We start from the raw sequence: 22,135 nt of genomic DNA on the forward strand, positions 1-22,135 counted from the left end.
ATTCGTTTGACACGTAATCTGAAGATCCACCAAGAACGTACGTTCCTAGCTGTTGGCGTTATGTTACACTCGGAAGCCAGTCCGTATTAGGTAGTGGGTTTCCGCGCCCTACTTGTAAGATGGCGGCTTTGTCCTCGTTGAGACTCGCTCTGTCGAGCTGTCCATACTCTTTTATAATGCGTCGCATCATTAACAGATCATTGGGGTCTGCCGGCCGCGGTGGTCTAGCGGTTCTAGGCGCTCAGTCCGGAACCGCGAGACTGCTACGGTCGCAGGTTCGAATCCTGCCTCGGGCATGGATGTGTGTGATGTCCTTAGGTTAGTTAGGTTTAAGTAGTTCTAAGTTCTAGGGGACTGATGACCACAGATGTTAAGTCCCATAGTGCTCAGAGCCATTTGAACCATTTTTGATCATTGGGGTCTACCCAGCCGCCACTGATATCGTGAGTATATACCTCTGTGATATCCTGCAGCCATACACTGCTACGCCCGTGAGAGTTCTACAAGTCACATTAGTGTGACCACTGCCTACGTTCGACGTCAGCCTGCAATAACCACTCACAGATGGCAGGTGGCAACACCAGCAGTGGATGGAATATAAAGCGTGTCGACGGGACCCGGAAAACAGTGCAGCCGTTATAATGCGGAAACGGAGCGATTTATCAAACGACGAAAAGGTCATGACCATTTGATTTCGGGCAATAGGTGGAATAATTTCCAAAACGGCTAAGTTTGTAAACTGTACTTGTGCCACCATGGTTAAAACATACCGTGCATGGAAAAATGGTGCTATCCAAACCCCGGGCCATGACAACGAATATGTACCACGGGTGAAGGACGGCTGCGGAGATGTTTACAGGCAAGAAGACGCGCAACTGTTGAGCATCTACGGGGCAGATGAACCAAGAGACTACCAAGTGTCTCCTGAACGGCTGTTCGGCCTCTTTAGCTGCGTATGGGTTTGCGCAAGAGGCGCCTGGTTCACGCATCCATGACGACTGTCGTTCATCGGCGAAGAAAGCTGGAATTTGCAAGCCAACACCGCAAGTGGATGTCAGTTGAATGACTACAGGTGGCCATTTCAGGCGAATCACTTTTTGTGCCCTGACAGACAGAAACCAAATATCCTGCAACAATAATCGAAGGCTTCGGCACAGAGAAGGAAGCGTTATGGTATGTGGAATAATTCCGTCACATTTCCTGGGTGATCTCGTCATTCTGTAGAGCACAATGGATCAAATTAAGTGGGTACACTGTGCGATCAAAAGTATCCTGACACTCTCAAAAACATAAGTTTTTCATATTACTTACGTTGTGCTGCCACCTACTGCCAGGTACTCCATATCAGTCAAATCGGCAGTCATTAGACATCGTGAGAGAGCAGAATGGGGCGCTCCGAGGAACTCACGGACTTCGAACGTGGTCAGGTGATTGAGTGTTACTTGTGTCATACGTCTGTACGCGAGATTTCCACACTCCTAAACATACGTAGGTCCGCTGTTTCCAATGTGATAGTGAAGTGGGAACGTGAAGGGACACGTACAGCACCAAAGCGTACAGGCCGATCTCGTCTGTTGACTAATAGAGACCGCCGACAGTTGAAGAGGGTCGTATTGTGTAATAGACAGACATGTATCCCAACCATCACACAGGAATTCCAGCTGCATCAGGATCCACAGCAAGTACAATAACAGTTAGGCGGGAGGTGAGAAAACTTAGATTTCATGGTAAAGGGGCTACTCATAAGCCGCACAACACGCCAGTAAATGCCAAAAGACGCCTCGCTTGGTGTAAGGAGCGTAAACATTGTACGGTTGAACAGTGGAAAAACGTTGTGTGGAGTGACGAATCGCGGCACACAATGTGGCGATCCGATGGCAAGGTGTGGGTATGGCGAATGTCCGCTGAACGTCATGTGCCAGCGTGTGTAGTGCCAACAGTAAAATTCGGAGGCAGTGGTGTTATAGTGTGGTCCTGTTTCTCATGGAGGGGGCTGGAACCCATTGTTGTTTTGCGTGGCACTACCACAACACATCCATACATTGATGTTTTAAGCACCATCTTGCTTCGCACCGTTGAAGAGCAATTCAGGGATGGCGATTGCATCTTTCAACACGATCGAGCACCAGTTCATAATGTACGGCCTGTGGCGAAGTGGTTACACTACAATAACATCCCTTTAATAGACTGGCCTGCACAGAGTCCAGACATGAATCTTACAGAACACCTTTGGGATGTTTTGGGATGCCGTGCCGGCGAGGGTGGCCGAGCGGTTCTAGGCGCTACAGTCTGGAACTGCGGGACCGCTACGGTCGCAGGATCGAATCCTGCCTCGGGCATGGATGTGTGTGATGTCCTTAGGTTAGTTAGGTTTAAGTAGTTCTAAGTTCTAGGGGACTGATGACCTTGTTAAGTCCCATAGTGCTCAGAGCCATTTTGGAACGCCGACTTCGTGCCAGGCCTCACCGACCGCCATCGATACCTCTCCTCAGTGGAGCACTCCGTAAAGAAGGGGGTGTCATTCCCCAAGAAACATTCCAGCACCTGACAGAACATATGCCTGCGAGAGTGGAAGCTGTCATCAAGGTTAAGGGTGGGCCAAGACCATACCGAATTCCAGCATTCTGATGGAGGGCGCCACTTACTTTTCAGCCAGGTGTCAGATAACTTTCGATCACATAGTGTATCTATTTCTGGGGACCATGCTCACCCCTACAAGTAGTTTGTCTTTCCTGCAGTACAATGCAACGTACCATACGGCTCGCAGTGTACGTGTGTGATTAGAATAATACTAGGATGTGTTTACCATACTCTCCTGGCCACAAAACTCCTCGGATTAAAACGCGACCACCCCGATTGGGCTGTTTGCGCCATGGCACTGGAGTCGGCATAGCTCCACATCCGTATAGGTACCTTCGAGGTGGTTCAAATGGTTCAAATGGCTCTGAGCACTATGCGACTTAACTTCTGAGGTCATCAGTCGCATAGAACTTAGAACTAATTAAACCTAACTAACCTAAGGACATCACACACATCCACGCCCCAGGCAGGATTCGAACCTGCGACCGTAGCGGTCACGCAGTTCTAGACTGAAGCGCCTTTAACCGCACGGCCACACTGGCCGGCCAGGTGGTTATACGGGGTTTCGTAGGGAGGTCACATTAATGTGACTAGTCCACGTATTTCAATATGCGTTGTCTGAGATGTCACTGGCCCACGTACATCAATATGCTTTGGCTGAGATGTTTGTCATAATGACAGATCGTGCCCCATATCACAATGTGAACACAGCCTTTCTGCTAGATGGGGCGTCGCGTTTGTCTTTCTGACAGGGCTGGGATCTCTAATCCATTTTGTTGTTGCTATGAACAGTAAGTTTTCTCGCATTTGTGAGAGCTTCAACGGATGTGTCCATTAACTGTCTGTTCCCGTTAGACACAACTGTCGCATGAGATGTAGTAGTAATATTCCGCTGAGCACCTGATATGGTGATCCGCTGTAAACGATTAGTTACACGTAGCTGATGACATTGTACACCCAGGTGATCCGTCTGACCGGATAAGGCCCGTGTTCGCGGCTGCCCATCCTAAGTGACATAATATTTACATGATGGAACATCTTTTGAAAGCTTGCTTGGTACGAGTCTAACTTTGTTAGGAACGTTGAAATGAGGGTTCGTTTTCCACTGCTCCTGTAGAACTTGGAACACTTTACCGTAATTTATCCGTGCCAGTTGGGTCTGCTTGTCAGAAATGTCAAAGAGTAATGCGTAAATCCAAACCCGTAATGGATACAGTCACTTTAATCATTTCTCCCAAAAAATTCTCAAAACTTACTTCCCTTTTGTGTGTCCCATGATTCTTTCACATGTTATTTCTGAACACATCTTTACAAATATCTCATTTTACAAGAAATCAAATTGTAACAACGATACAGCTTCAGGCATAAGACCACTAGATGTCGCAGTCCAGTCATCTATCTCACTAATTCCTGGTTTAGTACTACCAAAAGGAAATTCTGACCTCAAGGTATTCCTCTGCAAGTATGAGTCCATTATGAGCTGAAGGGCATCTCTTATAACTTGTTGTCTTCAGTCCCTTCATTCGTGTTATGGGGCCCAATAAGTTTAGCTTTTTGCTGTGCACCTTTTGTGCACAGCGCCGCTACGTTAGCGATGGTAGCTGCACAACGACTGATTCCATGAGTCTGATCTCTAGTGCAGGTGAAAATTACAGACAACCATCTCAGCCAGTGCATGTTGATATTCACGGACCAGTGACAGCTGAGCCAACGGATACTGAAATACATGAATCAGTGACATCAATCGGACTATCCTTCAAAAAGCCGAATAACCGCCTTTTACAGAGCGGATGTAAGGAAGACAATCAGTGTGATTCTGGAAGGTACCTACAGGCCTCCGCTGGGTATCCACGGCGTACACAGCCCGATCGAGGTGGGCCCACGGATTCTTAGTTGAGCTTAGATCCAGGGAGTTTGGCGATGAGGAGGGTACGGTAAACTCATCCTGGCGCTCTCTGATCCACGCATGTACACTGCGAGCTGTATGACAGATCGTATTGCCCTGCTGGTAGATGCCATCGTGCTTAGGAAAAACTAACAACTTGTAGGGATTGGCAGTGTCCCCAAGGATAGACATCTACTTACGTTGATCCATAGTGCCCTACAGAATTACGAGATCACTCAGGGAATGTCATGAAAACATGCCCCAGGCCATAACACTCCCTCCTCCAGCCTGGGGCCTTCCGACGATTGTTGCAGAACCGTACACACCAACGGTCATCTGTCCAATGGAGCACAAGACGTGATTCATCTGGAAAGGTCACCTGTCGCCACACAGTGGACGATCCGTCCTGCTACTGACGTGCAGATTCCAGCCTTCGTTATCGAGCTTTGAAGAGTAGTCAGCACGGGTCCATGTGGCTGTTACGTAGCATAGAATTGCAGTTAACGTCAGCAGATTTGAGATTTTTTTGTCACCGAAAACAGTATTACATAATGGATTGCTAGTTGAATGAAAGTGACGTATGGGAATGCTGTCGTTTATTTGAGAGTGGAAGGATGAATTTTCAGGATAGCAAAGGAAATGGTCATTTGTCTGCAGTCGTAAACGAATGGTACTGAGGACAGACAGAAGAAATTGTAAAAAATAAACGTTTCGTTAACTGTCGGACAACAGGAGACGAAACACTTAAGATAGCACAATTTCTGTATTCATTTGGTTTTAAAATACCTATCTGATAACCACAAACTCAATGGATGGCCGTTTCTGTGGACTTTGATTATTTTTACGCTCCAGAAGGAATAGCCGCCTGCTGAACAGAACACTGACTAAGGACGAAACTTGGGTTTCCCATACGAACGCGAAGACAAAACAGAAGTCAGTTATGTGTGTCTTACCGCCTCGCCCAACAAAAAAACCAATAAACCCGCGTCAAAGTCTGTTACCCGGAAAACTTATAGCTTTATAGCTGCCGTTTCTGTAGACGCGAAACTTGAAAGGACAATCAGTTCCGAAGTCTACAGTGAGATATTAAGCCAACTGAGAAGAAACAGTCAAACGAGCCCCGCGGTCTCTCGACGGCCAGTGTCATGTTTTTGAACGACTCTTGAGTCCTGAAACAAGTTAAATACTACAGTGGATGCTTCTATGCAGGTCGCTGGTCTCGACGATTCTATAAAAGTCGTAGAAGTTGGCCGCGGCCAGGCGGAGCGGCAGTTACCTCTCTTTGTGTAGAGGGTGCTGCCGGCGCGTTGTCTTCTTGCAGAGGCGCCGGTCAGCGTCCAGTTGGCTGACGCTTTGTTCACAGCCCTCTCTGCTCCGACGTTCCCGCCTGGCGTGCAGGCACTTGACTTTACACCGGAACACACGCCCCTTGAATCTCACCAAAAGCGATTTCGCTTATTGGATATATAGATGTCCAAAACATTTCTGGCTCGTTTCACAGGTAGACAGTGCATTTAGAATACATTATTGTGAGGAACAAGTTTGCTAGTTTGGAAAAAATAGAACAGCTTTCAGTTCTTTACTACAGACAAACTGTGAAAGACAGAAACACATTGCACATGTCAATGGACTGAGAGATGTTCCAAGTTTTACGTTCACACAGCACTATACCATACATTCAACGTGAACATCATATGTTGCTCGAGAAACATCGGAATGGTAGTCCATTTTATTCCACACACTAACTAGTAGGACGATGTTTCTCGAATAGAAAGTTCCTACAATTCGATTTATTAGCTCTTGAAGAGTAAAAATATTTAAAAAGAAGTCTCGATCCTACACTCATTTATTAAAAATCATGACCAGTTTCGGTCTCTACTAGTAAATATAAAAATTGAAGGTACTGATTCACATAGGGAAGTCAGAAAACATTAACAAGAACGTACGTTAAAATGATGTTTCGTTACCCACCCGACTGACGATGATTACGTTTGGAACAGCTGCGCTGACCCCTCGTCGCAAAAACTGCTGCTGATGGCTGAGCAGCCGCCGGTTGAATAGAGTGAAAGAGGGCGCGCGTGAGCCGGACGGCGTCACTGTCAGCCAATGGGAAGCCAGTCACATGTCGTGTGTTAAGATTTGAGTCTGAATGCATTTAACTGTAGGCGACTAAAAAAATTTCAATACCTATAGATATCGTTCACGTTTTATAATACATTAAATAATAAGAAAACCTGATAAATTAAAAACTCTAACCCAGAACGACGTCTGGAGGCAACTACCTTACAGGTGACATCTGCCACTTAACGCCACACCGCTGCCGCACCGGCCGCCGGATACCGTTCGGTTATATGTGACACACAAACACGGCAAGTCACTTCTTAAATACGTGTAACAAAAAGTATTGTTGGAAGTGGCCGCTGCGAGATATGTCTGACATGCGAGATGCTCTGTCGACAGCTGATGAAAGCTGATTTTAAATGACCAGTGACTTAACTGCGGTAGGAGACGCGTTCTGTAACACTGAATTTAGACTCACGTCCTAAGCTAACAACGACCTCATAGTGTATAATGTACCCGAGGAAGCGGTGGTCAGTAATCTGCGGTAGAGCAAAATCACGATCACTTAGTTCTCGGCTTTTAAACTTAACCTCTACGAGCAAACTCAAGACAGGAAAAGTTCAGTTTCAGCGCTAAGGGCAAACTGTAATTTCTTTGCTATCTATCGTTGGTTACCTGAAACTATCCTCTCACTGGCTACGTGAGCTGCCGCGTTACGAACAGATGAACAGCCCTCGTTGCCACTTGGTTGCCGATTGCAGACCACCAGGTAGATTCCAGATGAAAAAAGAAAGATAGGTACAAAAATAAGAGCAAATAAAAAAGAAAAACGATGATGAAAATGACGCATCAATGAATTGTAAATAAAAAAATACACTTAAACCAATTAACTGAATAAATATGATAACCATATTCCTTTGATCAGCTTCAGAAATAAGAAAACTTCATGACATTTGACGACCTTTAGCATACCAGGTTATTACGCTAACTGTTGGCCTAACAGTGCAACACTGAGACAAGTTGATACATTTCTGACTGTTATCACCCTGTCGCAATGATGCTTGCGTTCACGCAGTGCCGTGCGAAGCTTATCCAACGTAACCTGATCCGTGATCATGCTAACCGCACACGTGTCGCTGGATCGCGTCCTGTGCGGAAGTATCCCACTAGTGTTTAGTTTGTGTTGTGTATGAACCGTGTATATTTCATTAGCATCGTTATGTGTGTGTGTGTGTGTGTATGTGTGTGTGTGATGAAATACGAGATGAAAGTACCAGACCCATGATTCGGAATCCAGACACATCAAGAAAGAATGCGGGACAAAGAACTGGAAGTGAACTGACCAACTGTTATGGCAGTATAGCACTGACGAACAGTTCGGGGTTGACGTTTAGCGCTCTGATTGGAGGACACCGGCAGCAACGCGTGAAGTGTCAATTATCAAGTAATCTTTTATTAGACTATAGTTAGCATTACGAAGAGGTTGTTTCCACAACAACTGTTATTGTGTCATCAATTATATATTAGTAAAACAATAAGGTATAAAAAGTTCCTATGTACGAGGGTTGGTTCAAATGGCTCTGAGCACTATGGGACTTAACATCTGTGGTCATCAGTCCCCTAGAACCTAGAACTACTTAAACCTAACTAACCTAAGGACATCACACACGTCCATGCCCGACGCAGGATTCGAACCTGTGACCGTAGCGGTCACGTGGTTCCAGAATGAAGCGCCTAGAACAGCACGGCCACACCGGTCGGCGTGTACGAGGGTTGCTCAGAAAGTAATGCACCGGATTTTTTTCTTCAATTCTTTATTGAACATAATGAGAAATATACATACGAAAGAACGTTGTTTCTATCTACACACCCTATTTTTCACGTACCATCCTGTTCTATGGCCTTTTCCAGCGCTAAACAATGGCATGTATGCCCTGTCGATACCAATCGTTGTCCTGGCGGCGGATCCAGTGCTTCACTGTGTCAATAACCTCCTCAACGTCCTTAAAATGTCGCATGGCATCCTTTAATGGCCCAAACAAGTGGAAGTCCGAGGGGGTAGGTCAAGTGTCAGGTGTGACAGCCGTGGATGGTCTCCCCTACCGCTGCAAATCGTGGAGCTCCGCCGAACCGCCTTCTGATGACGTCACCCTCCGTATCCAGCGACTAATTGTACTTCTGTCGACAGGAGATGCTATGTAGACTTTGCACATGCGTTTGTGATTATTCCCCACAGTTTCTTTCTATGCAGTGAGAAATTCAATGACGGCACATCGCTTGTAATGTGCATCATCTACGGACGCCATTTTGAAACTGTCCTGCTGTTACGCTATCTGTTGGAAGTGACGGAAAATTGGCGCGCTCACTCATGAGACTTCAAATAATCATACGTGACGTTTCGCATTTGTAGCATTTTTTTTCCGCTGAGAAAAAAAAGTGGTGCATTATTTCCTGCGGAACCCTCGTAACTATTAAATACACTGGTAATCCGACCAAATGACATTCTCCCGCTGATCTGTACTCCAGGTTTTACCTCTTGGGCACTACGTTTTCCTGTTAAGGGCCTTTGCATTACTGAGAAATGGTTTACGAAATCCTGCTCACCCTGCGATTCTTAGCGTATACAGCGCCCACTCTGTTGTTTTGGTGGTGACAGGGTTTTTGAAAGCGACATTCAGCTATGCAGTGGCTTTTGCAGCTATGTTCCTCTTATTTTTCGTCTCAATAGTATTCAATGACAGACTGTCGCCATCCACGCGTCCGGCCATCCTGATTTAGGTTTTCCGTGATTTCCCTAAATCACTCCAGGCAAATGCCGGGATGGTTCCTCTGAAAGGGCACGGCCGACTTCCTTCCCAATCCTTCCCTAATTCGATGAGACCGATGACCACGCTGTCTGGTCTCCTTCCCCAAACCAACCAACCAACCTGTCGCCATCACTCAACACCAAATTTGGTTCGCGTTGTGGTACAGTGCACGATGTTTTCCTACTTCCCCTGTATACAGTGTAGATATTCGATACGGTGCGTCTTGAAACAACAGACACTTCGACTACCTTGGCCGTGGAAGCACTCACCATGCGAATACCAACAGTTTTCCTGCATTCGAATTCACTTAGCGCCGATATAACGCAGTCACAACTACGCAGAACATTGTTCTGACCACGATTGACGCTTGCAACGTAACTAGGACATTGGACAGGTTCCGTTGTTGTCAAACACAACAGCAAAATCTGTAGGACTCTATTTATGGTCGAACATGTATTTCCCACGATGTTTCTATATTTTGGCGCAACCCCTGTATACAGCGACTGTTGACACTGGTTTTGGGGATCTGTCCATTCTACATAATGAATCAGTTAAGCTTAAACGTATCATCACTTATTTCCAAATATGTCCATTTTGGGCCAGTGACCGTAATTTTACTTGCCTAAAAATAATTACAACTACTAAACGAAACCCTGTTCCAACATTTCTTTCGAATTCCCTGTATAAAATAATGTTCAAGACGAAACCAACTGCTCACGATCCATTAGTAGCACGATCACGGTCATAAGTCCTATAACACGTTATTACTAACTTGCTATTATAATACTGAAGTGAAGGGATGTTATAATTTAACACTCTCCCGCTGACATAATCCATGGCGATGTAAAGGAGTGTATGTGGGGAATCGTTGTACGGAATCATCGCAGTACGAGGTGTCGAAGTGGACACGTGACGAAGTGTCAGAATGTTATAATTTAACACTCTCCCGCTGACATAATCCATGGCGATGTAAAGGAGTGTATGTGGGGAATCGTTGTACGGAATCATCGCAGTATGAGGTGTCGAAGTGGACACGTGACGAAGTGTCAGAAATAAACAATGGTGTCTGGATGAGTGCAAGACCAGAACGTGCATGAAGATGTCTGAGTTGTTGGAGTATCACCGCAGACTGTTCAATATGACTACAACAAGTGGTGTATCACTCATAAACATGTTACGCATCGTAAAAACAGTACTATTAAAAAAAGGCTAACTAAGAGGGTTTCAAACCAGTCAGTTAATGAAGGACCACCGTATGAGCTTCGTATGGTGTAAAAGAAAAGAACTATTTCTATGACCAATGAGTAGGAAAGCCTTGAACTTTTAAGGTATGATTCAATATGAACCTTCTAACTCCAAAATGAAACTGTAAACGCAGTCTGTTTTGAATAACAGAAAGTCACACACACACTTAAATAATGCACACAAAACTGAATCTGGGCTTTGGATAGCTACCATATGAACGCTGAGCAGTAAGTAGTGATGCATCAAGAAACTTATAAAGCACTAAATGTTTGCTTTCTGCTAACTGCTTTCAGCAGTGCTCGTGGAGGTGTCCCCTCAAACGTGAAGTCATTTATTGTCAGCACGAAAGATACACACATCAAAAAGAGTTTGCGTCACCACTGTTCCCAGAACTCCTGAACATAGACGTTGACTGTGGATCACAGACACAGCCCCTTTTATTGTACACAGATGTCACCAAACCCTCCCAATGATGCGAACACCCATGCATGAGCAGCGCCTATTGGACGGAGGGGTCCGACAGCCGATCACTTCCAGTCATTCCACCAGGAAGGAGGTACACGGCTCGCGTTGTCTGTAGTTCAACCATGCCTAGACTGTCAATACCACGGTTCGATCGCGTCCGCATTTTTACTTTGTGCCAGGATGGGCTCTCAACAAGGAAATGTCCAGGCGTCGCGGAGTGAACCAAAGCGATGTTGTTCCGACATGGAGGAGATACAGAGAGACAGGAACCTTGGATGACATGCCTCGCTCAGGCTGTCCAAGGGCTACTGCTGCAGTCGATGACCGCTACCTAAGGCTCAGAGGAACCCCAGCAGCAACGCCACCATGGTGAATAATACTTTTCGTGCAGCCACAGGACGTCGTATTACGACTCAAACTCTACGGAATATTCTGCATGCTGCGCAACTTCACTCCCGGCGTCCATGGCGAGGTCCATCTTTGAAACCACGACACCATGCAGTAAGGTACACATGGGCCCAACAACCTGCTGAGTGGACCGTTCAGGACTGGCATCACGTTCTCCAGTGATGAGTGTCGCATATGCCTACAGCCAAACAATGTTCGGAGACGTGTTTGGAGGTAACCCGGTCAGACTGAACGCCTTAGACACACTGTCCAGCGAGTGTAGCAAGGTGAAGGTTCCCTGCTGTTTTGGGATGGAATTGTGGGGGGCCGAGGTACACCGCTGATGGTTATGGTAGGCGCCGTAACGGCTGTACGATACGTGAATGCCATCCTCCGACCGTTAGTGCAATCATATCGGCAGATATGAACCCTATAGAACATGCCTGAGATAGATTAAAAAGAGCTTTTTATGGACGACGTGACCCACCAACCACTCTGAGGGATCTACGCCGAACCGCGGTTGAGGATTGAGACAATCTGGACTGACCCCCAAATCACCTGTTCTCCACTCGACAGGAACTGTCCAGAAGTAAATGGAATACCGCAGTCTGACAGTTCTGTTACACAGTAGAATAGAAAGTGAGTGCAGAAACAAAATTTTGTTAGAAACTAACTATGCAATAATGCCATAACCGACCGTCAACACCTGAGGCCTCAAGTACAAACAAACTGGAAGCTCGTTTAATTAGACGATGTGAGAAGTAAGCCAAGAACAACTGATTCAGCACTTTGACAACAGTGCGGAGCAGTCAAAACGATCTACTGTAACGCGGCTAAATGCAGTAACTTCACCTAGATTTGTCATCATAACAGCTTTCAGGATTCAAACTTTGCACTAAGGAACCCCCAGAAACCCCAAAGTTAAACACTAGAGTAGCCGAGAACGCTAACAGACTCACGAAACGAGAGCACATTTGGTCACCAGCGTGTCTGTGAGGGGGCGGGGGAAGGGGGTGGTCGGGGGGGAAGGGGGGGGGGAATCACATCATCGTCTACCATAAAACTGTCGCCCTCCTGAACCTTATTCTCAGCGTGAGTCCATTTCATCAGCATCATGGATACCGATGGAAGTCCAGTTATATTAAATTACAAGTTGCTCATGTGAATTCAACTGTCTAAAAGCTCCTGCCAACTTGGGAGTCCACTGAAGCAAGTTCACAGTCGTCTGGCCGAGCAAGGGAAATCTGATCCGCAAGCCGCAGTCCTGCCAGTCACAATGGTGACTGACTGAGGATAGGTGCCACGCCCATTTTCCGATGTGTCCATTTGCAAGCTGTTCGACTTGGGTGCTGAGCGTCTATGCAGCATTAGTTGGGCAGTACAAGTACTGCCTTACCGGCTGTATCCTGGGACCGCCAGTCGGGCTGTCCTCCATGTCGCTGTTCACTCTTGTGTCTTCACGCCATCTTTACAACGGGCAACAGGGGTGTACAGCATTGTGGGAACGAGCCTGAGTGCAGCTTCACACATCGAGAGCGCCGAGGCTCCCACAGAAGTCCATAGCCTTGCTGAGTTGTGGGGGTGCACGGCGGACGCACCCTCCTACGGGCCACGGCACCGACCACAGCCAACGCCAAGACCTGTGCTCAGGAAGTTCCTCGCCGGACAGTGACGTTCCATCTCGTGCTTTCAAGCAGCGCCGACTCAGCACAGTCGTTGTTAGGCAGCGCCAGGAAGAAGATGGAGTGACTGTAAGACCCTCGCCAATAAATGATTGTTGATTGAAAGATTTTTCATTAGCACCGCAGTGCCTCACAGAATTACTCGCTGGCTCTCTCTGCTCACCCTGTTCGTAACAATGTCCCGGCTACTTTCGCTACAGTTCAACGTGATGTAGGCATCAGCATGTGGCTTTAGATAGATATGGTTTGCCTGAAGATTCTCGTGGACTCACTTTCTGGTACTGCGCGCTGCGGAATTTGAATCCCCGCCAGACGTCATGGACGTCGAAGACCCCTAGAGGTCTCTGTACCATCGCGCCGTAAGCTGTGGCGGCGCGCGCCTCTTGGCCCGCATTTAGAGTGACGGCGGCACATTGGAACACGTGGTTGCTGCGGCCAATAGCGGCGTCCACGATAGAGTACTTAAGCGCCAGCCTCTCGCTCAGCCAACCTCCCCCCCCTTTTTTTTCCGTCATCTGACCAATTTACCCCCAATTGCTCTCGGGTGTGGTATGTCATGTTTGTGCCAATTTTTTAGTGCAGTGTTTAAGTGAGTGTTCAGTGTTGTGCGTCTTTCCACAGTGTTGCGAACATAAATCATGCTGTCGCTGGGTGTGCTTTTTATATCTCTTGCGAACAGAAACCAGACTGTCGCCGTGTTTTTTAACTGTCTGTCTATTATTTTTCTGCTTCCTGTGTTTTTATTAGCATCATCCACCCTGTGTTTTATGTTTTAAGCTCCAGTATTTTCTGCCATTTTACCTTTAAGTCACCGATTTTATCGCCAACTGTTATTATTATTTTATTATCTTCATCTTTTTAAAACTAATTCTGTAGGCTGAAGAGCGGCGTAATAAGCTGCTGCCAGCCCGCCCCCCTTTAGGGGGAATCGAAACTCAATAAAGGAAAAAAAAAAGCTCAGCCAGCCAGTCTAACCTTGCGTACGTCTCTGGACATATCGCTTCGCGTTAGACAGCGGTATTTACTTTCGTGTTTTGTTTACGAGTGGACGTGGTTGTCTAGTTAGGTTTTCTTGACTCTGTTGTTTCGTTCTTGTTGTTGTCGTAAGGTCCTTCGTTGGTCGTGTCCGTCCTCTCCCGTTGTTCGTTGTTCGCTGGCCGCTCCGCGGGTCCCGTCGCGTTTTCAGTTACTTATACCCCGCGACTGTTCCGGTCGCCGTTACAACACACTTCATCACCGAATTGACATCATCAAGGAGTACCAGCGTGATATCTCCTGCCCGTGATCATTTTTTGTCGAGTTTGACAAACTAGATGATGTGGTACTCGGAATAAATTCCAGTAATAGCTCTCAGGAGGTCTCTGATAGCTATAGAGAGAAAAAGTTGTAAGGGAAGAAGTATATCTGGAGTATATCTTGATTGAGAATATCGGGTTTACCTGGTACTCTGGCATGACAAGATTAGCACAAGGGAAGAAATTGTGGTGAACCGCACAAAAAGAAGTTAGAAGATTGCGGACGAAGCAGACGTCCGACCCAGCCTCCCCACCCCGTTGCAAAAAAAGTCTGCATAACTAGTTGTTTCCCTTTTTTCATTCCTTTTATTGTCTTTTCGCGAAATTTACGGCGCGTAGCTGTAGCCTGATTGTTTCGCAACACTGTAGGAGGAGGGTCAAACGTCTCTCCGGGAGACGCTGGGTCCAAAGCGACGCCGCCTTCGAGGGTGACCGTCGACGGCGCTAATTAAAGAAAATGGAAGGCCGGAGGGGCAGCAGCCACAGCCACGGCGAGGCCGGTGCAATATTGGGGGGGGGGGGGAGAGGACGGGGCGGGAGGGGGGAGGAGGCTGCCGCCATTAATCCTGCTTTAATTACTGCCCTGCGCCCTCAGGTCAGCCTCCTGCCCTCTGCTGCCACGATGACCTGCTCCTCAGGTGATTATGAGGTTGGCAGCACTGAAGCTCTCGGAGACAACCCGGCTGCTAGCCTATCGGAACTGGCTTCTCTTTTGTGTGTGTTTAACATCTAAATAGCTCCATTCTTAGCAGTCATATGTAACTGCTCGTTCGACGAGGATTCCGCACCTAAAGACTGGAAATATGATCAGGTGACAAGAATATGAAAGAAAGGTTATAGACGTAATATGCAAAATTATAGACCTATATCATAGATTTCAGTTTACAGTAGGATTTTGGAATGTGTCAGGTGCTCGAACATCACGAAGTTTCTCTAAGATAACGATCGACTGACACATCCCCAGCAGGAATTCAGAAAATGTAGTTCTTTATTCCACGTGGTGATGAGTGCTGTGGACTACTCATACTGGTTCCATATCTTTAGATTTCCAGAAGACTTTGTACTCTGTTCCTCGCGAAGGGCTCTTAATCAAACCGCGTGCCTAGGGATCTCGGTACTGCGACTGGATTCGTTATATTCTGCCCGAATAGTTGTAGTTCTAATAATTGACGGAATATCATTGAGTGAAAGAAAAGTAGTGCCTTGGTTTCTCCTACGAAATTTATTGCGGCTCTGCTGCTTTTTAATCCATGTAAGTGATTTAAAAGATAATCTGAGCAGCTCTCTTTAACAGTCTGCAGATGATGTTGTCGTTTACGGTCTAATGCAGTCTTTAGAAGCTCAAAACGAATTACAAAATGATTCACTCAAAATACGTGACTGTATGGGGTGAAAAGCAGGAACTGACCTTAAACTATAAACGGAAGATCCTCCACACAAATACTAAAATAATCTGTTAAATTTCGTTTGTACAATATGTCGCAAGAATTTAAAGTTGGTCAGTTAAACTAAATAGCTAGGTAATAGAGTTACAAATAAATTAAAACCACCACACAGAAAATGTAGTGTGGGGTCGAACCAAAGACTTCACTTTGTTGGCATAACTCATAGAAGACGCAGCAGGTCTACGCAGCAAATGTACTAAAGAGACGGCTTACATTACGCTTGTCCGTCCTCTTCTGTAGTGTTCATGGGCGGTTTGGGATCCTCATTACACAGAACTGACGGTCGAAATTGAAAATGTTCAAAACAGTACAGCTTGTTTTGTGCTATTGCGAAATAGGAGAGAATATAACGAACATGACAGAAGTGTTTTACTGAAATTCATTAAGACAAAGTCATTTTTAGTAGCGGCGAGATATTTTCGCGAAATTTCAGTCAACATCCGTCTCCTTCGAATGCGAAAATATTTCGTTATCTGTCACCTACATAGAGAGAAATGACCATCGCAATAGAATAAGAGAAATCAGAGCTCGCATGGAGAGATTTCTATGTCATTTTTCCCAAGTCTTGTTCGAGATTGGAACAGTCCATTTATAATCTGAAAGTTGTACTATGACCCCTCTTCCAAACACGTAAGTGTGAATTGTAGAATAGGGCAGACGTGGATGTAGGTGTAAATTGGTTAGGAGAAAGTAGTCTGCTCCCTGAGAAGCAAAATATCCCCTGATGGACGTAGTTTGGAGGTTATAAGAAACAAACTGTAGTAAGCAAAGAGGGCGTTTGTTTCTAAAAGAAGGCCATTACTATCAAACATCAGCCTCGAAACTTTCGCTGTGAGAAGTACACTTGCTTTGTGCACCTCACTCCAGTCAAGACACTGCTGTTCCTGCTATTTCTGTACTTTCCCTAGCACTGCAAATTTTCCACAAACCGGAAGGGTCATCAGATTTCTTCGTCATCGTGAAAGTGAGCGCGGGACACGTGACGAATGATTTTCTCAGCGCTGAGATGAAAGGTCAGAACCGACAATAGTCACAGTATCGTTATCCGAAGACGAAGAAAAATTAAAGTCATCCTCGCCATCGTAAGAAACTTGTCTACTTCCACAACTGATAATCTCTGTTTACATATCTTCAAACGGCGTCGTGGCACCCCGTACAGTGCAACCTTGCCAAAAGAAGAGAAAGACAACCAATAAAGCTTCTTGTGGCATAGTATTAACATAGTAAGTAGTACAACCAACAACTCCTTGAAGCGCTGTACGTCGTGGTTCAAAATGGCTCTGAGAACTATAGGACTTAACATCTATGGTCATCAGTCCCCTACAACTTAGAACTACTTAAACCTAACTAACCTAAGGACATCACACAACACCCAGTCATCACGAGGCAGAGAAAATCCCTGACCCCGCCGGGAATCGAACCCGGGAACCCGGGCGCGGGAAGCGAGAACGCTACCGCACGACCACGAGCTGCGGACCGTACGTCGTGGGGTTGCGTTAAAACGTCTAAACATGTAGATCCGTCACTATCACTCTTAGGCCTCAATTGACCGCTGCCTCGTATACAGGATGATTTTGGTAAATGAGGAAAACTGGAGGTAGCGATCCCTGCAAGTATAAGGAGCAAAAAATGTCAGAGATATAGCGAGAAATGCGTTCGAAGTTATACTGAAAATTAAGTGGAGTGATGCGGTGAGAAATGAAGAATTTCGGTGCTGAAATCGGCAAAAACGGAATATGTGGAAGACACTGACTAGAACTAGCAGCAGGATTATAGGAGATGAGTTTAGACGTCAGGAAAGAACTTTCATGGCACTAGAGCTATGTGAGGTGAAACTGTAGAAGGAACAGAGACAAGATTATATACAACAATAAGGAACAGAGACAAGAATATATGCAACAATTAGCTGGTGATGTTGGGTACATGTGCTACTCTGTAATGAGGAAGTTGGGCAAGGAGACGAAGTCGCATTGTGACGGACCGCATCAAACCAGTCGGAAGACTGCTGAAAAAAGAAAGTAAACTGGAAAAGAAGCTTTCGTTAGGCTGTAAATAAAATAGTGCCGTAGTCAAAGTTTATATGAAACTAGCTGATTACCCGGTGTTTCCTGGGTGTGCATTTATTCCAATCGTCTGTTAGTCCTCCTCCTCCCCCCTTTCTCCGCCCATCTCTTCCTTCCCCCTCTCTGTCTGTCCATCACCTCCTTCCCCCCTTCTCTCTCGAAGTTATCATCTCTACCCCTATAGTAGGATGGAGGTTCTTACCCCTACCACAGCTTTTCTTTCCAGATCGTTACTAATATGTGTTCCACAATAGATTGAAATCTTTAGAGGTGTTTAGGATGAGCTTCTTACCTATTACTTTGCCTGCATAAGCGCACATTAAATATATTTGCGATATACTTAGCATATTTAACAGGTATTTGTACACATATCTCACCTGTATTTTAGCGTATTTCGCCTTCAGTTTCATTTTCGGGCAACTCGACGTTTATTACGTTGTATCACCTGAACTATGTGTCGTGAAATGATATAGTTTCGTAGGTACAGCAGGTAGTATTTGTGGCTACTGTCTGCGATATGTTTTGTGAGTAGATCTGGTGGTTATGAAGTAATACATTAAACCGTCATGCATGCTGCGACAGTTTTTCACGCATCTCAGTACCTGATGTAGTACCTCCTGAACTAACTGTCGTACAATAACATATTTTTATAGATACATTCAGTCATGTATGTTGATACTATGTGAAAATTCTATGTGAATAGAGTTAGTAGTAAAGCAGGAATTTTACTGCAGTAACAGCGAAAATATGGTAAGCGATAAACTTTTTTGCTTTCGTCAATTTGTGGAGGGTGTTAGCGAGAGACAGTTTCGTATAGGTTTGAAATTTTATTAAAGACACTACAGCCTCATTCTCAAATTCTGGACGAGTGAAGTTCGTGTATTTGTTCATTTTCGACGACACTGCTTTTTCAACCCCACTCCTTCTATAAGCATGTGCTTCTTACTCCCACAGCAACTTTTTCTAGACAGTAAGTGGTATGTGTGCCAAGTTTGGTTGAAATTGATCCAGTGGTTTAGGAGGAGATGTGTAACAAACATAAATACAAAAATACATACATGCATACATACTTCACAAAGTGTGTGGATATCCTAAACCTACGGCAACGGCCTAGCCGATGTGGTGACACCGACTGACATCAGATCACGGAAGTTAAGCACAGTCGAGCTTGTACCACTTGAATGGGTGACCGTCCGGTCGGCCGAGCGCTGTAAGCAAGTAGGCTGCTCTCAGCCTTGTGAGGAAAACTGAGGAGCTATTTGTTTGTGATGTAGCGGCTCCGGTCATGACAACTAATACCGACAGGGAGAGCGGCGTGCTGACAGCACGTCACTCCACATCTGTACCCAGTGACGTCTGTGGGCTGAGGATGACACAGCGAGCGGTCAGCACCGTTCGGGCTTTCGAGGACTCAAGAGATTTCTTATTTTGTCTGTCACACTTTGCCTGCGACACAACCGTATTTCTCAGGGTTAAGTATTGTTCTATATTTTCTGTAACAAAAATGCATTAATACGATTTGCTTGAGTTGTTGTCTAGCGATCCGAGAAAGTACCGGCCATTAAAATTGCTAGACCAAGAAGAAATGCAGATGATAATTGGGTATTCATTGGACAAATATATTATACTAGAACTGACAGGTGATTACATTTCCACGCAATTTGGGTACATAGATCCTGAGAAATCAGTACCGAGGACAACCACCTCTGGCCGTGATAACGGCCTTGATACGCCTGGGCATTGAGTCAAACAGAGCTTGGAAGGCGTGTACACGTACAGTTGCCCTTGCAGCTTCAACACGATACTACAGTTCATCAAGAGTAGTAACTGGCGTATTGTGACGAGCCAGTTGCTCAGCCACCATTGACCAAACGTTTTCAGTTAGTGACAGATCTGGAGAATGTGTTGGCCAGGGCAGCAGTCGAACATTTTCTGTACCCAGAAAGGCCCGTACAGGAAAAGCAACATGCGGTCGTGCATTATCCTGCTGAAATGTAGGGTTTCGCAGGGATCGAATGAATGGTAGAGTCACTGGTCGTAACACATCTGAAATGTAACGTCCACTGTTCAAAGTGCCGTCATTGCGAACAAGAGGTGACCGAGACGTGTAACCAATGGCACCCCATACCATCACGCCGGGTGATACGCCAGTATGGCGATGACGAATACACGCTTCCAATGTGCGTTCACCGCGATGTCGCCAAACACGGATACGACCATCATGATGCTGTAAACAGAACCTGGATTCATACGAAAAAATGACGTTTTGCCATTCGTGCACCCAGGTTCGTCGTTGAGTACACCATCGCAGGCGCTCCTGTCTGTGATGTAGCGTCAACGGTAACCGCAGCCATGGTCTCCGAGCTGATAGTCCATGCTGCTGCGAGCGTCGTCGAACTGTTGGTGCAGTTGGTTGTTGTCTTGCAAACGTCACCATCTGTTGATTCATGGATCGAGACGTGGCTGCACGATCCGTTACAGCCATGCGGATAAGATTTCTGTAATCTCGACTGCTAGTGATACGAGGCCGTTGGGATCGAGCACGGCGTTCCGTACTATCCTCCTGAAGCCTCCTATTCCATATTCTGCTAACAGTCATTGATATCGACCAAACCGAGCAGCAACGTCGCGATACGATAAACCGCAATCGCGATAGGCTGCAATCCGACCTTTATCAAAGTCGGAAACGTGATGTTAGGCATTTCTCCTCCTTACACGAGGCATCACAACAACGTTTCACCAGGCAACGCCGGTCAACTGCTGTTTGTGTATGAGAAATCGTTTGGAAGCTTTCCTCATGTCAGCACGTTGTAGATGCCGCCACCGGCGCCAACCTTGTGCGAATGCTCTGAAAAGCTAATCATTTGCATATCACATCATCTTCTTCCTGTCGGTTAAATTTCGCGAATGTAGCACGTCATCTTTGTGGTGTAGAAATGTGAATGGCCAGTAGTGTAGGTTTCGCAGGCACCCCGTATTCCACGAGTAGGCAGGAAACAACAACATGGTGTAATCGTGTGTCTGAGCCTCGGTGCTGGTGGAACGGACGTTCCGGGCAGCCCTTGCCAGCCGCTCCGCGGTCCCCAGCCACGACAGCGCGGCGTGTGGGAGCGCGTGGCCCGCGGCGGCCGCTTCTCGGAAGACTCATCACGCGGCCGTAAAAGCGGAGAGCCCAGAGGAGAGGAGAGGAGAGGAGCGCGCGTCGCCAAAAACCTTTACATAAATAATGGAGCGGCGGCCGGCGGCCGCCCCGGGCACAGGCCGGGCCACAACACGACGAGCAGGGACGCCGGGCCGCGCGGAGACGCCGCGGTTTTTGTGGACCGCCGCGCCGCACAGCCAATCAACATTCATGAGGACACGGGGGCGCCTACAGGCCGCTGGTGGGCTCCCGGCTGCGCGAGGCGGGGTGGGATGAAATGGCAGGTCGTGAGCGGAGCAGCACCGGCGCCTGGACTCGCCACACCGTCCACAATGCGGTGACGTACATCTGCCGTGAGAGATGGCGTATCTCCCACGTCCACATCTACACGGATATTTTTTTTTTAAATCTTTATTCATTAAAACCCAATATGATACATAATTAACCCACCACCTGAAATCATTAGTGGGTCGAACTCAGCTACAAATTACATTTCAGCAGCATTTACTTTACTGTTATATTTTACTATTAGTATTAGCTACAGGAAGTTAGTTCAATCTACGGGTATCTACACTCCTGGAAGTTGAAATAAGAACACCGTGAATTCATTGTCCCAGGAAGGGGAAACTTTATTGACACATTCCTGGGGTCAGATACATCACATGATCACACTGACAGAACCACAGGCACATAGACACAGGCAACAGAGCATGCACAATGTCGGCACTAGTACAGTGTATATCCACTTTGCGCAGCAATGCAGGCTGCTATTCTCCCATGGAGACGATCGTAGAGATGCTGGATGTAGTCCTGTGGAACGGCTTGCCATGCCATTTCCACCTGGCGCCTCAGTTGGACCAGCGTTCGTGCTGGACGTGCAGACCGCGTGAGACGACGCTTCATCCAGTCCCAAACATGCTCAATGGGGGACAGATCCGGAGATGTTGCTGGCCAGGGTAGTTGACTTACACCTTCTAGAGCACGTTGGGTGGCACGGGATACATGCGGACGTGCACTGTCCTGTTGGAACAGCAAGTTCCCTTGCCGGTCTAGGAATGGTAGAACGATGGGTTCGATG

This window comes from Schistocerca cancellata, chromosome 8 (genome assembly GCF_023864275.1).
Source record: "Schistocerca cancellata isolate TAMUIC-IGC-003103 chromosome 8, iqSchCanc2.1, whole genome shotgun sequence".
NCBI classification, from domain to species: Eukaryota; Metazoa; Arthropoda; class Insecta; order Orthoptera; family Acrididae; genus Schistocerca; species Schistocerca cancellata.